Source organism: Ptychodera flava, chromosome 5 (genome assembly GCF_041260155.1).
Source record: "Ptychodera flava strain L36383 chromosome 5, AS_Pfla_20210202, whole genome shotgun sequence".
Lineage (NCBI taxonomy): Eukaryota > Metazoa > Hemichordata > Enteropneusta > Ptychoderidae > Ptychodera > Ptychodera flava.
The window spans coordinates 17,885,349-17,904,222 of record NC_091932.1 but is presented as its reverse complement, the minus strand read 5'-3'; the positions used below and the strand labels follow the sequence as shown (position 1 = coordinate 17,904,222).

Genomic DNA, 18,874 nt, shown 5'->3' with positions numbered 1-18,874 from the left:
GAAGGGAAAAACACACTGGCAAGAAATGTAAGCAAATTCGCAAGCCTGGTAATACCCGGGGTAATACTAGGCAGTCTTAGTCGTGTTCCTTGCCATTCAAGATGTTTTGTTGATACGATGTGCACATGGTGGAGGTTCTTTTGGAATACCAGTAGGTGAGAACTTCATTGGTGTGGATAGTCGCTGATGTATTAAAGGGGAGCCGGGCAAACGAGTCGGTCACAGTCAATGACAGTTTGCTACGTTTACGATTGACGCTAGATATCCGTGACGATTGGCATCGAATAATACAGATAGTGTATAATACTGACATACATCAATCTATATTGAGCTGCCTGCAGCGGTGTTCGTTCGGTTGATGCTGTCCGAGCCTCGCTACAAGGAGAAAATATTTCTCCTTTTCTGTGGCTGAAGAAGCTACCACCTCGATTGACCAAGGAGGTTTGTGTAGATGCATGTGCCATGCCAGATGCGAGAGGCAAGAAACGTGATACCTCACCCTTCAGCTCTAGCTCTTTCTATGCAGAATTTTCAGAAGATTTGTTTATGTTCTCAAACTCATCGTTATCAATTTTTTGTGACAAAAAGGATACAAACTGAATCCATGTTTTGGTTTTGTAGGATTTATTAAAACCAGTCGTGTAGCATGCTCATGTAAAACGTTTGCTCATTTTGAGCATGATGTACGAACTTTTACATTTTACTTTTACATACGAATTCCGACCTAGTGTTGTTGGACTATGGATTGGTATGATTGCGATTATTATATAACATCAAACGCATCATGGGAATATGTTTACTTCTGGACTGGAAATAACAGGTTTGAGGTCAAAAGGTTCTACTTCCGACTTCCGCTCTTACGGACGACATCGGACCATGACCGATTCAAAAATGTAGGTTGGTTTTCTGGCTCAAGATGACCATTTTAGACCGCGTACTTTGGCATGTAGCAGTTCATTGGTATAGCGATGCTTCTGATAGTCGTTAAATTTCGATTGACTTCTATATCTGCTCAGATTTGCGTTTTTTTGTGACACTGTGTCTGAGATCTTCAACCCTTTCCTTATTTTAATGCGTGTGGGACGGCTGTGGTGTTGACTCAATCACTTAATCCGCTGATACGGACAGCGGATTAGCAAGTTGGCAATGTGTCAGGAGCAATTACAGTGGTGTATACACAAGTTGGAGAGGAGATAAGGACTTGTCGGTAATACATAAAGCAGTCAGACGGTGTAGAGTTGAACTCTTTATTTGAAATATCACAGTCAAAATTAATAAAATCAAATAAGGTAAACCGTTGCACAAAAAACCTCCTCCCCACCCCAGGGTCCTTTCATCTGTTCCCTAGGATCACACCTTTCTTAATCCAACTGTTCTTAATGTTTATCTCGTCAATATATATATTGCATGCTTTTAACACCTTTCTGCAGATTCTTGAACCTAACCGGTTGGGTAGGTGATTTTGTAAGCAATATTTTAATTAAAAGTTTCATTAGCAACATAACTAAAAACACAAGGAAGCATAACACATCGCAAGTAAAATAAGAGAATGCGGCTGCACACATCGGCTATTAAATTATGTTGGGAGTCGTGTGCTTTAATGTTTTGTGGTATGGTCTGATAGTGATATTGTTTAGTGACTATTCACGTGTAAGATATTTATGCTGTGCACTGTGTGTGTGTTGGCTTTTTGGTGTTAGAAATTAGCCATTGCCAGATGAAGCCAGATCGGTTATGTCTGAGACACTGCGATCCTTTTGACACTTTCATTTAAGAACCCTGAGTAGTTCCTTTATTATTCGCTTGGATTTATGGAATTTTTTTGGTTCTTGTTGATTGCTTTGCTCAACTTCTTGCCAAGATTCCCTGGCACAAATGCTGTAGGTTCGAAATAATTTCCATATGAAAATATACCTTACTTGAGGTGTGAACTGACTGTCAACCGGTGATTGCTCTACAAATATCACCGGTGGTGTCATATTTTCAATCATTGTGATCTTTTGTTCTACTTAATCAGTAGTTTATTTACTCTCTGGGGAGTCATAAGCCATTAATTCGGTAATGCAGTAAAGGAGAAGAATATGATTTAATTTCTCAAAACTTTTTAAATACACTGTTACAATGCCATTGCTCTTTGTTTGTTCATTTATCTTGCTTTCACTAATGCGTCTTTTATGTATTGTTTTGTTTGTATGTGATTATTATTTGTTTTGGGAAAAAACTAGTTTCAGTGTTTTCGCCAGATATCTTGGTATGATCTCCTTACCCACGTAGTCTATTGATTTAGTGAGTGAGAACATATTTTCTTAAAGGAGATTATTGCACCAGGGTATATACTGGGCTGTACTTCTGAAAAAGCAAAAGAGTTTACTTAAGAAAGTTCACGTTAGGCTACTCTTGGTCTTCTCCAGTAACAATAACCTACTGTCAATGTAGCTGGTGCACCATAGGTACGATGCTGTGTTGACGTCTGTGCACATGTTCCGTTAGCTACTTTACCCTCCACCTCAATGGAGGGAAACATAGTGGACCAACAAAAATCACCGTACACAGACTTAGGTGGCTGCAAATTTTGTCAAGACAAAAGACTACATATAAATAAAGAGAGGATTCGGTGGCTACTCTCGCGTCTGCATACACGGTAGTCCGTTCTTTGCGGTTGGGCTAAAACATGGCTATGGCAAAGTCATAGCCGATCACTCATGACTCATACTGGCAGTAGGGGTAATAGTTCACCATCGTGCATCGGTTGATACCATGACAGAAAATTGTTTTAAGTAAATACTAGTAGTATACCTGTGGTTTTATTTTACGGAAACGCATACGTTAGTCAATGGAGGTAAACGAGTTTTATTCTAGACTACATCCATGCTTAGTCGCTCGATACGATCACAGTCCCTCCACGATCATGAAGCCAGGAGCGGAGCTTGTACCCCCATGCTATACAGCAAGCTTTGTGGAATATTTTGGTCATTACATGGTCATTGGGTTTCTAATTTTCCCTGTTTGGTGAACATTAGAGCAGCCACCAAGGCCCTTATTTTATTTACATATCTGGGCGAAATTTGTGAAAGCAACAAATTTGTCTTGTTTTTTTTTGAATCGTACTGTCTTACACGGAGTAACCTTAATTCACTGCTCACACGTGGGGGTTGTCAACCTGATATAATAGCCATTCTCCAGATTTCCAAGTGATATGAGTGTGTGCGTAAACAACAAAAAATAAACTCATGAATTTTAACAGACGTGGTGGGTACGGCCAATTTGCCCCATGAGCCATACCCACCAAGTCTAAATCTGTGCGGGGAAAAGTTGTCATGTAAGTATCACCGCAATCGCTTGTTTCCGCTAATTTTGAAGTGCGTTGCTTTACAATGGATTACCATTTGATCATTACAATGTCAAGAAATTGTGACTGAAATGCCAGGGTGTGCATTGAGCATGGCGCTATTGTTCGATATTGTTGTCAACGGCCACGGGTATATGATAACGTGACGTTTACAACCAAATTTACAAATGATAATCAACTTTTGTCATACTTAAACCATTTTTAGCTCCTCACTATCGTATTAGTACCTTCAGTGTTATTTGAATATACGGTGATTTTTTGTACTTTTGACTTTTCCTCAATCGTGTTTTACATGAAAGCATATGGACTCAGGACCTCTAATTAACTTTTGCAAACGAAGACAGTTAAGCTTAAAAATAATGTCATTCTCTTCAGTTGAAGAGAACAAGTAAAGGTTTTAACGTATAGACCATTGGTTTATAGTGTTTTAGTGAGAGCAGCATGAGCTGTATTCAAACAAATCACATCAGCTCATGTGTATTAATGGCTTTGAATTTTGCTAAATCACCACTGAGGGCGCTATTTCATCTCTTGCTCAAACGTTCTGAGAATTTGCGTACATAGAATTTTAACCAGTGTTAAAGCTTAGCCTGATCATTCTCCTGCTAAAGGGATTTGGGCCACAGAATATTCTGAAAGAGGAAAATTAAAATTTAGCTAAACACTACCATAGTTGCATATCATTTCAGTTTACTTCTCAAATGCAAGAATTTTTCAGAGGTTCGACAATTGATCCTCCATCATACACACCTACACTTTCATGATGACATACAAAAAATTTTCTTAGGTTCAACAAATGATACTGCATTATACACACCTAGTCTTTGATGATGATATAACCACGTTTCCTAAAGTAATGTTTTTTTTCTCTAAAGAAATTTCCTTAAAATGCAGCATAACACAAAAATGCAGTATCAAAACTATCTTTGCTATTGTAAAGAATCATTTCAATTCAAATTTATTTCTTCGCACAGGTTAAGAATAATAATTTTATGAGGAAAACATTGTGTTTAAAACGTCTTTGCAAATATTACTCTCAAAGCAAAAATCTTAAACTGCCAATGCCATTTATTTGCATGTACAAATGCAAAACAGCCATCAGTTTTACATTTTATAATTGTTTATTTTCACGTCGTAGCAGAAGACTAAAACCATATATGAACTGAATGTGCTCACGTGTTTTAAAACAGTTCATTAATAAAAATATTCTTCAAAGAGCAATCAAATATTTGTAATAAATCAGAGGGATACCTTAAGTTATTGTACATCTTTCTCCGTAAGTTAAGTTTACGTACTAGGCTACACATATACTATGTCGTCGATAAAACCTTCAATATAATGTTGTTTTGAAATGCTCATAAACATTATTGACTTTGTGATCATTATCTCCTAACGTTGTATGCAAATATTACGATTTTTTTCATTGAGTAAACCATGAATATCATCCAGGAGAATGTTTAGGAAGGTACATGCAGGAGGAAATATTAATTTACTCTGAAGCAGCAGAACAACTACAAATGAAGGACCTATTCGGTATAGAGATGGATAATTGGTTTGCATATTCAAGAAATTATATAATCTCTCGAGATCAAGGACCACACAGATAATGAGTAAATATATTACATACATTTAGGTCAATAATAGCATACAGGGAAAAGTACTTTGTGTGGATAATTATTATATCAGAAACTTTATCACATATAATCAGTAATGCCCAAACTGCGACCTTGAAAGATGTTCAATGATAAAAGGACATATTAGACCTCGAGTAATCATGTGAGTTTACTTACCTACTGTCAAGTAAAGTTTGCCTTTTTCTCTGTTATTCAAAAGATTAGTATTCCGCCAGCTCAGCAAAGGAGGAATAATGACATGGCGATCACTGCAGATCTCGTCTGAACCGAAGTGTAATAGCACGTTGACAGCCTAAGATTCAAACTGTATAACATATGAGATGGGTGTTTAGGCGTTATTGGCTGCAGTATTGCCTATTGCAAACAAAATTTTCTTAACAAACCCGCCCTCGCGGAAACGTCAATTATCGGGTACAATGTAGGCAGGCCAGGATTGGTTCTTAATGTGGCTGTCTGATAATGCCAGACTGCCAATTAACGCCATTTTTCATCGCCAGATCGACCAATCGGGCGTGTATGTTTTTCTGTATACAATACTCAGTTGATGCAATGCGTTGCGTGCAGGCATTTATTCGGGAACTACAAGAAAGACTTATTGGTTGCTACAGTAAAATTTTGCAAAGAATACATTCATAGGTCAGAAACTTACGCTATCTATATGACACGATATTCTGACAGGCTATATTTGTCCAAATGTATGCCACTAGCAGACATCAACAGGTTCTCATAGTGTGATGCTTGATAGTATGGAATCTCAGACTTGGCAAAATTTTGAAACTAACTTTTGAAATACTTTCACGCACCTGAACGAGGATTTATCATAATTGGCCTAGCAACAAGTAACATTTATTCAGCTTAATCCAGGGAAATATGTCAAGCAGTTTCTTTTGTTATAAATACCATGGTAACTCGAGGAAAATATTCTATGTAAGCGATCTTTTCTCGTTCATCGTTAATGTTAGTGCTGTTCATAAAGCAAAAGCTGAAATTTTATCTTTATGTATGTGTGTTTGTGTACAATGTCCTAGTGAAGAATATTTTTCAAAACATTGCAACCATGGCAACATTTACGCTGACGAGACAAATATGTCATCAGGCACGAATAATGTGTTAAACGCTAAGTAAGACAATTTACTAGCTACAGACATGAATTTCGTTTTCTTTGTGTAGTCTTGAATAATCTATTTTGCACAATACTCCCATACCTTGGTCTCGCCAACTTTACGTTCACAGATAAAAACGTGGGGGTGTAGAAAACAGTTTGATCGTGAAAATAAGTCTTTTTGGTATCGTGGATGTTCCAAATTTAGTTTTGATACAATCTGCTTGATTGAGTAATTCCTAAAGAAGTAATAAGGAAGGCGAATCATTTAGAAAATAGCAGTGCTGAACATAAGGCCATACGATAATCATAAAAAAGAAAGGTCAACAGGGGACGGTGGGCGAGTCTACAAGCGGGTTGTCAAGAGCATTCCAATGGTAGTAATTGAGAAACCACAACAAGCAACCTTCAGAGCGCGATTGCGTCATAATTTATATAATTCATTATGTGTAGACTTCTTTTCTCGAGACGCAGCTTTCAGTCGATACACCATCTTAAATTTTATATCAAAATGTCTCTGATGTTTTTTCGTTTAATCGTGTACATAATGACTATGATAGTTGATACAAATTTAGTTTATTGTAACCTTTATCATCGGAGCATTCGGTTTCAGAGAGGATGTTACGGTCAAAAGAGAGTCAATGTAGCTCCGAGGGCGCACTAATCAGTGCGGAGTAATTAAATGCTGTGACAGTCCAGAGTTTAGTCATGAATTATCATGATCATCATCGTTATCATCACCATCGTTATCATTATCTCCATCTTCGGCATAACTTTCATCTTCGTTGCTGTCTTCCTCTATACAAATGGAATCACCAACTCTGAAGCCCATCATCAACAACCATCATCTTCATTGTCATTATTAGTTTCATCATTACCTCGGAAGCAAACTAGCACTACAACCCGAACAAAACCCCACATACATCATTTTCATCATATGTTCCTTTGTTTATTTCAATGAAAACCAAACAAGACTGTAACCATCAACATCACCATTACCATAATCATCATATCATCATCATCATCGTCGCCATCGTTGTTGTCGTCGTCCTCGCCATTTTCATTGACATAATTGTATGAAGTACCACCATATTGAGTATGAACTGCCAGATCCCGTTCGCCTTGATCAATGAATGTGGGAGTAAGTTGAATTTACAATCAAAATTTCTCTGAAGAATTATCATATATTGCTGTCATTGTGATTCAAGCTGTTCATTTTACAAATATATGAACATCATTGTACCTTTTCTAAATTATAATTTTTTAGAAAGCTATTCATTTTTTCGATTCTCTTTGCGGTCAATTTGTTATGCCACATTATAAGAGAAATAAAACATTATTGCTTTGTATTTTATGGTCAGTCCATCGCATTACGCAATATTGAAAGGTAAAACTAACATGTCAATGTTTATATGAGCAACAACACCGCACTCCGATTGGACATTATTTCAAAAGCAAAAGGCAGCAGTGAACTTTAAATGGCCAGGTGTTAGACTTGTAGCAAAGTGGGTGTTCTATGTCTGAATTGTCTTTTGCACTTAATTTTTGTCTACAACTGACGATGAGAGGTAACGTCTACGAACAAGCTGCAGACTTACAAATTTCCGTTTTCAAAGACATTTAACATTTAATTATGAGTAAGAAACCAAACCATATAAAAACAAAGTGTCAAAACCATATCAACTACCAACGCACGTTGTGGAAGGCAGACGTTTTTGCTTGCCAACGAGCTTTGATTTGGTTGCGTAGGTAGTGCGTATGCTGTTTCTCCTGGAAGTTCAACAGTCTAACATAACACTCCGAACTCTTAGAAGAGTATCACATTCCTCTGCTGTAAATGATGACGTATTTTTGTTATCAAGCCATTGGCAATTCAACATCGCGCAGCATAGAGTGCTTATTAAAATTTGGGTTAATAATCATGTGCAAACACATGGTCGCAGTTCGGAGAATAACCAAACTTTTTTGCATATTCGACTGTATTATAAGTAGCAACGTTGCGATTCCATGACAGCGTCAAAGCGTGAAGGTTGGAAAAAAGAGCCGGACTTTTTTTCAGAAACTCAATCACATCACATAGGTCACATTTGCTTCCGCAAGGTGAGTAGGTACACCAACCAAAGGGTGACTGTTTTGTTAGTTTTTATGTGCGTTGCCATGTGGTACCGATCGAGTTGAAACAATACAGCGCGATGTATCAATTTTTTCATGTCAAAAGGTGATAGGCCAAAGGTCAATCTTATTATCTTAAGAGTGGTTCCTCCTTAGGACCTCGGTCCACCAAAGCCGTCTGTTTGTAAACAGTTTAACCATTAAAGAAATATTAACTTTAAGTGTACACATAACAATCTCGAATCTGGTGCCCCAAAATATAACTGTACGAACATCTCGAATACAAGTAATCATAATGAGGAGAATTCACCTGATGATCCTTTTATTCACAGCCTATTCATTGGAAGAGAAGAGCAGCAAGTCATGGTTTAGGAATATAATCCACTTCCCTTCAAATTCGAACTCTCACTGTACTTGAAATATACCTCAGGTACAAAATTGATAAAGATGATCGTTGGAAGCACTCGGCTACTTTCCCAAATAGAAAGGGTGTTTCAAAAGGCGGTGACAGTTTTTTGTCGTTTTTACTGCGACGTATCAACATACGGTCGGCAGTATTAATAAATTTCGAACGTTATGTACGCACACTCGCATGCATTATGCGCTTTAAAATTAAACGAATACGACGCAAATATCGCTCAAATTTATTTCAGATAGACTTTTACATCGATTACCAAATCAAGAAATCAAAGGGCAGCGAGATCTGACAACGAGTCGTCTTTAAAGTAAATTCTAAAATGTAGAGGTTTTGTTTATCCTTTCCCCGCAAGGTCGTTTATCCTACAACAAAACGTTAAACGCACAATGTTTAATACTTTGTACTAAGAGTTATCAGAAGATATTTAGTGGATTTCTATCAGTTGCAGTAATAATAGTACTCCTACTTTTAGCTATACTAATAGACTACATACCACTCGCTGATTTCCTTTTCTAAACTGCCATATGCAATTAAGCTAATATATTATGTAAAACTGTTTCAATCCAAATTCATTTACGATCAAATGAAGCAGACTGTGTAAACAGTCGCCTTAAAGATGTTCCCATGTTCATGAATGTCGTCATTTGGATGTTTGGATTTTCCCGGACCCATAAGTTCCACAACCACTTCCTAGGAAGGAAACAAATAAATTGCTCTTAAGACGACAAAATTGAAACATCAATAATGAACAAGATCTATTCTGTTTATAGAGAAATCATGTCCATTAAAATACTCAAGTATTGCATTGGTACGTGTGTATTTACAGCCCCTACCCATATACGTAAATATATTTAAAAATAGCGCGCATGAATTCACCTATGGAGCTATAAACATATTGAAAATCAATTGTCATAATAATATTCTTGCTTCTTTTCATTGTTGTTTTAAAAATGTCCTTCCGATAAGAAATTGAGTACGGAACAAAACGAAAAAAAAACGAAAACAATGTGAGTTTAAAAATTAAAGTCTCCGTTTAAGTTCCTACCGTTGAACACATTGTTGTAAATTCAGTAGTATTAATAAACCCTACAGAGAGCACAAAAACAATCTTTTATCACTGAAAAATTTTCCGAACGCTCAAAACAGCTTGGCAAAACGAATCACGAGCAGTTAAGTTGATTAGTATACTTAAGCAGTCTAGATATATCATCAGCTCAATATTTTTATATCACATGCCAGAAAATCCCAAGAGAGTTTGACCGGTTGACCTCGCTGTTAATTTTATGCAGGAAATTACAATAACAATGCTTGGTCGAATGACGCAGTGCCTTGAGGGTGGGATCGCCAGTGGTATAGGGGGAGGAGTACCTTCCCGATGGTGATAAGTGGTGTAGATTACCGTCGCCTAGGTGACTGGCATATACGCATGCCAAAAGACACCTATGGTTGATTTCCTGTTGACCAGTCGAATGGCAGAGTTGCAAATACCTGCACTGAACCATTTGGTTTTTTGTGGGTGTCGGTGGTACTTTGACAATAAAAGTAAAGATGCACAGATATTGAGTTTATTGTCTTGTTTATGAGCGGCCAGTATTTCCAACAGCATGAATTACGTGCATTTGCCCTAGAAGAAATAAATAATTTCGAATAAAACATCGCGAATGTAACCACATTCCCTAAGCTTGACGTACACTTAAGTGCCCCAAAGAACCATGGAATCACCAGACTTTCGATCGAAGAGATGAGTTTTGCCAAACCGCGTATACAGAAAAAGTGGCAGATGACTTTATTTTTAGAATCATAGACAGTATAGCGAGATGTAAAAAATGTGAAAGAGGCTCTCCACGTAACTATCCTAAATGTTTTTGTGTCGAGTTTGTGTTTGATTCGTTTCGAAAATGTGTTCCTACATTCTTATCCGATTGTGTGTGTTAATGAAACGTTTGTTTCGCTTTGGATATTTGTAGAGAAGTTTGGATTAGTGTGTACGGTAATGTTTTGTTTGTGTGGGGAAAGCTTATGGCGAGACGCAGCCGGACCTATGTTGTTACAAAAGTTGATAAAGTCGCCCTTTGACGCTCGCGTTTCGAAACCCGAGTGTGGTTTCTCATCAGTCGCAGTGTTGATTCATTCCTTAGTTTGTGTATGTGAAAATTTATTTTAATGCATTTTAGTGGTCTTGGTTTTCGATTAGCGAGGCAAGTATATTAATTTTTGGTCACGTTGTGAGTCCGTTTGGTGGTTCGGTTTGTTTGTTCTATGTTTCTTTACTTCGGTAAATTTTGTTTTGACTGGTGTGTCTTTTAGATTTTTGCGGAGGTTTGTGAATTTTTAGGCAATAAGTACCACTGCAGGGTACGGATTTTATGTTTATTGGATCAAGATACTTACAAGTATCCTGGTTGATGTGCTTGTTCTCGTACATTTTGATTAATAGTTCGTTTACTTTGTTTACTGTTTGTTTGGCTTGTTGTGTATAATACTAAGTGTTGCGTAATTGCCTTTCGCATTCGAGTACGTAATCCTTTGTGTTGACAATGACGAAAACCCGACCCTTGTCGAAGGGTTTTTTTACCGAAATTTGTCTATTGTTTGCAAGCTGGTTTATCGCGATTTTTAGCGCGCGACATGTTTTGTTTCCTTGTTTGAAAGGGTATCTGTAGAAGTGCGAGTTTAGCAGCTTCAGATAGCTTTCAAGGTTTTGTTTTTTGTTGTTCGTGGAGCCCAATTTGACTTTTCTTTGAATTGGTGTTGTTGCGATTGTTTGTGTCTCACGATGTAGCGTAGTCACATTTTACGACTTTATTTGTTGAAATCCTGAGTTGGTTTTATTCTGTTTGGTTTTGTTGGTGTCCGAATTAATTTTAAGGCTTTTGCCTAGTACTATTTTACGGAGTTTCATAGTTTGAGTGATGATAGGTTGTTGTTGAATTTCATGTTGCTGTCGGCTTTTCTTTGGAAATAGCTGATTTATTTCCACTGCCATTTTTTCTGTTACGTTACGGTGATTGTTTATTTTGTATTTAATGTTGTGTTACAGTTGTTTGTTATTGTGTGCGATTTTTGTTTGTGTGTTCTATGTAATTTTATGTTTTTTTGGGGTAGTTCTCTTTTTGGAGTATTTGGTGGCCCTGAAAAGGGCCGCATGGTATGGTTTTTGTTAGCGCTTGGCGAGTTTGTTTTGGCGATAAGCCTAGCTCTTTTATGCTTCTTTTCGCCGATTTGATGTGCTTGGTGAGTAGGTGTTTGCCGCCTTCTTGTCACTGTGTGTGCGTACATGGACGGTCTGCATAGCCCTTGAATGTGGTCTCGATTTTACAATCAAACTTACAATTTAGGAGTATATATCAAACTGATAAATGATTTATGTTTTCACATGGGTTCACAAAATTTTACGGCTCGGACTATGATTTTACAAGTTTCTTTAAAAAGTATAAGGTGCGGGGTATTATATATTGACTGATTACTGTAGCTATGATAGGCTACATTCAGGACGGGCAGTAATTAGTAGGCAAAACAGGTGGTTTTCACCGTGGGCAGAACTCGGTGCAATGATACTGAACATTAATAGTAAGCCTGTCACCTTGAAGGTAATGCTGTAGGTGAAACAAGGACTTCAAACGCACGATGGTACAAACAACACCACAAGTGAAACGTACACATAGAAATACACGCGTTCCTACGTTGTGCCCACCCGGGCCACGCGATTAAAATATGACTGATACTGCTGGATAGTGTTAATTGGGTCGGTAAACATTCAATTAATAGTTTAATTGACTACCTGGGTGATTGGCAGGTCGTGTCTAACGACGCATATGCAAAGCAGGCCAAAAGACAAAAGCCCCCAAAGATATGACAGCTGGCCAGGGGTCACCATGAATACGTAATGACGCTTCACTAAGCAGAAACTGCGTAGTCAAGCCCTTCTTAACCGGTCAAATCCTCTTGGCATTTTCCCTCATGTCATTTGTGGAAATACGTAAAATCGTAACTTGAAAAAAGAAATTGTTAGGCGATTTATAACTATTACAACAAACAAAAAACTGAAGCCGCACACATAATATATGATACAAAAGGACAAGGACAGTAAATACTCGCCTGACTCCGAAGACTAAGGGTCTTTTTTCTCCGAACCTTCATTTTTTGAGCCTCCGGAATCATTCCTATGTGAAAAAATATTCCTTGCCTTTGTAGTTTGAAGAACATTTCGTGACTATGGATATATTGTAATGGATTCAATTCCATTCACACATATAAAATTTACGGGTAATTAATGCAAATCATTATTTTACTACTTTATGCACTCGTACTCCGAACAAACCCTAATAAAGCCATGAAATCAAAACATTGTTATTACTTCCTGATAGTATATTCGATAATGCTTGCTTGTTTTTTTGCGAAACATCGAAAACAAGTTTGCAATGAGAAATTATACGTTGAATTGCTTACAAAACGGCAGGTATATCAGGACAGTTGGCGACGAACGGTATACCTTAAATCAAGTTCGTTATCATCGCTTTCCTAAACATTGACTTTTTTATGAATTTTCTAATATGCGAAAATAATAAAGTTATTTTAATGTTAGGCCCTCAGGTCTAGAAATCTTAAATATAACACGATCCACATTTAGTGAAAAGCATCATCAACAAGAAATGGGTGAAAAGTACAGTTACTGCTTTCCGCTAACGAACATTGTTTTTATTATTGTTAGAAGTTAATGATTCAAACATTTTTTCACAAAACATTTCATCGTTTGCAAGGTATAATGAAACAACACTTTTTACTTTGAATTAGTGCATTTTTTGTGCATTGTTGATTTTGATATTTAAAGCCACAGTTTGGAACACGTAATAAAGAAAAAGCCAATAATTGTTTTGTCTACAAAAATCCTTACACCGAATACATGGTCGCCAGTCTAGATTTTGCACGCCCTATTCCTAAAAAGCCTAAATTCGACGCTAAGATGCTGTCCAAAACTGTCAGATACCAATAAAAACAAGTCCAAAGTAGATCTCTTCACAACAAGATCTTTCTGAGGTCTAATTGCAAAATGATTACTGACGCATTTTATGCCTGTACTGTTAATTTTAAGAAATATTAAGCATCGACACAAAAAGCAATTTTTATATTGAAATTCGTCTCTGAATTTGAATGAATCGTATTTCTGCTTTGTATGTCTTTCTAATATATCATTGATCATTGAATTTCGGGGCGTGCTTTGAATATGTTTGAACATGGGCAACAAATGCCAAAACAACAACATTATATTGAAGAAAAAAAAAGAGTGAAATAAGAGAACAAAGAAGGTTGGTTAAAAATACTGATATTAAATTACTTGATATATTGATTACAAAGACAACTGTATAGCGGTAGAGTTTAAAGCAATATATCATGGCGATGCGACAAAAATCAACTTTACAAAGATATCGATGAGGATGGGTTAATGTGCTATAACAAAGAAAAGAAAAACAAGGCCAAGTAAGATCTCTTCACAACAAGATCTTTCTGAGGTATAATTGCAAAATGATTACTGACGCATTTTATGCCTGTACTGTTAATTTTAAGAAATATTAAATATCGACACAAAAAGTAATTTTTATATTGAAATTCGTCTCTGAATTTGAATGAATCGTATTTCCTGCATTGTATGTCTTTCTAATATATCATTGATCATAGATTTAATTGAGTTGAGTTATTTTTTATAGTGCAATAATAAAAAAGCATTACCGTAGTAAAATGATTACAGCATGAGGCACGTTAAATGGATACAGATGCATTGATCAACTTTGACAATTTGATATTGGAAAGGATCATTACAACATCAATGGGGGGATACATAGTATTACAAACGCTTACCCTTTATTCTTTGGTATGATAACATGATGACCGATGTAACTGAAAAGAAGTGGCTCTCCTTTGTGATCCTTTACAACTGCTGCCGTATTGAAATTCTTTGTGTTTTTCCGTTTTTCTTCTGCTCTTTCTCCCTTATCAAAAACCACAGTGCGGTAGTCGCAGTAGACGATTATCCTGTCATACTGTAAAAGTTGATAAACTCGGGATGATGATTGTTCAGATTGAAATCTATTGCGGCGATCTGGCTTTACTGAGAACTCAGACATATGTGCAGGTCTGGTACCTTGGCTAAGCTTACTTATTGGGAGACGTCCTCGACATAGTTTTTGTAAAATAACAGCGAGTATATTAAGTCATATCTTTTAAAATATATGTCATGCAAGACGTCTCATGCAATTTATGAGTTACTGAAAAAGAATATGAGTCAGTTTCTTCTAAATGATTGTGGTTATTAGACAAGATCGTTCTGTTCGAACTTACCTCAATTTCCTTACTCGCGAGGAGAGAGTAACAATATCGCAAACAGTTCTTGTCTTCTTCCCTTTTCTCCTCTTCCTCCTCCTCCTTCTTCTTCTTTTCCTTCTCCTCATTCTTCTCTTCCTTCTCCTTCTTCACCTTCTCCTCCTTCTCCTCCTTCTTTTCCTCCCCCTTGTTCTCCTCCTTGTCGGTCGTTTCCTTTCCCCCATAGCTTTCATCCACTTCTTTTATCACCTTGTTGATGTCATTGAATGAGATGCGGCCTCCACAATTTATTGGTTTGGCTAAATGATATGACATTGTGAAAATCCATATGTTAACGGTTAATGGAAATGTTTGCCCTGATATGGTAGGGTGTGTAATTCAGATGAATACTTTTGAGAGATACCCTAAGCTAATGAGTCAAGGAAAGTAGACTGACTACACGTTGTACAGTAGATACTGTATGGTGTTATTGTATTAAATTATGATAAGTGGTAAAATGTATACACCATTATACCCAATTAGCTTGCCATATGGTATATTGCATGACAAATAGAAACGTTATGATTTCAAAGTTTAAATCCCTTTTCTCATAAACCTTGGTATTCATCGTATTTTTTCTCATTTCGAAAAATCATGCCTGAGTATAGTGCTCAGACCACATTTTAAGTTGACATTTTTAATTCGAGGCCCTCTAGATATATAAAGATGATTATTTATAGTACTGTTGTTTCAACTTATAGGATCTTCAATATCCATGAGATATATACGTAAGGAGATTATAAGAGAGATATGTGACACATCAACGTCTTTTTTCTCTGACCTCATGGCTACACGCTGTAAGATCGACTTATGGCTAACTTATAAAATCCCAGAGAGAAGCTAAACCAACGTACATAAATCACTTATTTTGCATGCACCAGAGCCCATTCTGTATCGTTTGTTGTCGTTTAGCTGCAGCCTGGAAAAAGGTTATATTACATATTGAAATCATGCTGATTTCTGCATATTTTGGCAGTATAATACGATATTAAAAGTAATTTATACATTAAAGGGGAAATGTGAAAGCTTACTGTAAGTGTAAGTTAATGAAAGGCGAAGATCATGACAGAGACACAATTGCTTGTAATTGATAATCTAATATATTGAAACACTGTGCAATTAATGCATGAAGCACGGATTATTGCTATCCTTATTTTAAACGCCTTGACGTTTATTTGAGTCACAAAGTGTTTATAAAAACAAATTAACCTAAAGGTACTCTGCCAAACAGGAAGCTCTCAACGCAATGGTTAACTTTGGAGACTAAACCCGTTCTTTATAAAGCTAGTCAACCGCTGTTGCTTACATATGTCTTCGAACCTGGAATGTAATTAAACTAAAGCTTGTAGATACCTTAAGCGTAATTAACTAGACTTACCTTGAAAATAGAGTCGGGGTCTTCTAACAATGTATATGGCGTTTTCGTGTAACCATACATATGATAAATCGTTTACATTGGAGTGTGAACGTACAATCGTTATAAAAATCGCCGTCTACAAATAGGAGATTCCGATCTTCACCTGAGAACTTTGAACGTTGTGCGCATGTGCAAGTATTCTAAATGTCGCATAGCAACGAGTACAGTGGCAAAGGACTTTAGACTCGTCTTGATTACCGTACCATACGCATACTTTGTTGAGTCAATGATCAACAGGTGATACAAGTGTTGGCGAAGACATGGTGGTTAGAGGGCAAAATGAGGTTATCTGACAAACACCAATATTTTTAGTATACTAGGGACTCTTTGGCCAAATCGTTGCAGCTCGGGTAAATACACTAGTACTGAAACAGCAAATATGGTAAAACATTCTCTGTTCGTGCTGGTGAAATGTCAATATGTCATCTTTGATTTATTTTAGCACTTCATTATTACACTGTAATAACATGTATATCCATAATTTTGAATCTGATCTGTTGTTTACTGTGGTTTGAATCTGGTCTGTTGTTCAACATATTAATAAATCTTATGTTAAACCTTGGACGTAACCTGTTTTAGGTGTAATAGCAGTAAATGTACATGTATTCGTTACATTTACTGTTATAAATATAATTTAAACATGTAGAAAAATGCATTAATTATGAGTGTCATGGATGAGATATAATATTTTTGTTTGTTAATGTAAGTTTAAAATGTTATGTTATCCTTTTTACAAGGTCTTTAAAGTTATTCAGGTTCGGGGTAAACAACATACCAGTTAACGTCTTAATAAATTAAACACGTTGTATTTCACATTTTCACACTTGCCTTCGTTCAAGCTGCGTTAGCTGTACATACCATGATATTCTAAGACCAGTACAGTACCGTACCTCATTCGATGAGACCACGTGTACAGTATTTACCATTGTATTCAATTAGACTAATGTGTAGCACATACATGTACCCTGTCATAAAATGATACCTGTGTAGCGTGCATCACAGGGAATTTCATAATCATACTTGATGTTGGACAAGACATTTGGAGTACTACAGCTATAACTCTCAGCTTGTAGTATCCAATACCATCTCACGGACGTCCAAGTTAACGGGACCTCCCATTTTACATTAAACAGTTCGTACACACTCGCAGTGGTTCGTCGGCAGCCGGCAGCAGGCACGATGTGAACTGGTATAGAGTTAATGCTGTGAATTTATGATATGTTCCGACGTTTACATGCATAGATTCTCCCTCGTCTAGGTAGTCTACTTATGAGAACGTTGGAACTATCCAGTCCTGCCACAACACGCCTGTTTGAGGGCCCCTCGCTAACGGTGTACCTCGATGTACACATTGGGCCGCCCAACACTCATGGTGGTGCGCCGGCGGCCAGTGGTTCCCTCACTGTACAGTATAGGCCGCCTTTTCCAAACCACGGAGCCCTGCCACAGAAAAAACGATGCGCCTAGCCGGTGCCCTGTAGTCTGGTGGGCCCGGGGCTAAATCAGCTAAATGCAGGTGTTTCACTGAACTGCCCTGCAATCGCCATTTTGCAAAGAGAATTTCCTCAGACATTCTCTATTAGAGGATGACTCATCTTATCTAGTTGTGGTTCCATAGCTGTGGTGTCTTCGGACGTACTGGCTTCCAACTCTGTAGGCTGCGTAGCCAAAGACGGGCACTCGAGATAGATCTCGCCATACATGTATACAGGCTAGTGCCGGTCCTGAGGGGTCGCGGTTGTGTTATAGTGCATGCATAGTTGCGTCGCTCGCTGGTCTGTCGAACGTACATGGAAACCGATGGACGGTCTCAACATGCGGCCGATGTCTTCAAGACTGTTTACTTAATTCTATCATGATTTGAATGATCTATGATGATAGGCGAGAAATTACAAAACAACGAGGTGGTTTATTATGGTAATCGAATTTAAACCATTGTAGAAATCATGTAATGGCGATTGCAAGGCGGCTTGATGGAAGGCTTGCTTCAGACCCGGCAGACCGCGCCTGAGGCATCGCTATGTTCGCTATGTTGCTATAAACGGTTGTAAGTCTCGCTCGTGATTTGAACTGTGTACTGCCTGAAACGATTCACACTTAACCTAACTCTCTTAAACTGTTCAAAGTTAACCCGGGCGTCCTTTACGTGATCTTGCCCACTTCAATTCATCGACTACGGTTTCAAGATATAAAAGTTATCGCTGAAATACTGTATTAACATATCGTAAAACATTGGAGTAGGGTGATTTGAATCCCAGCTGTTGGGGATTGCTCTATAGAATGAAACGTAAACCGTGACTTTTTTAAAAATTCACGGTAATTTAGGATTTTTTCTATGGCGTGCGCTCGTTTGTTTTTCTTTCCTCGGGCCCCTGATTTTTCGTCTTAGCGTGTCTTTAATTTTTTTTTTAAGTATATGCTTACATTTTTCTTAGAGCCATCACTTTTTCTAATTTTCTCTCTTTTGATGTAGAAGCGGCTCGCT

General features: G+C 37.3%; 1 long non-coding RNA gene across 1 annotated transcript; it reads right to left on the bottom strand.

Annotated features, from left to right (window-relative positions):
• Nucleotides 1-12,711: 12,711 nt before the first annotated feature.
• LOC139132516 (uncharacterized) lies at nt 12,712-15,018 on the bottom strand. The gene is made up of 3 exons (XR_011552333.1): nt 14,952-15,018; nt 14,472-14,653; nt 12,712-12,778 (listed from the first exon to the last, which is right to left on the bottom strand). It is a non-coding gene; the product is annotated as an uncharacterized lncRNA (long non-coding RNA).
• Nucleotides 15,019-18,874: the final 3,856 nt, after the last annotated feature.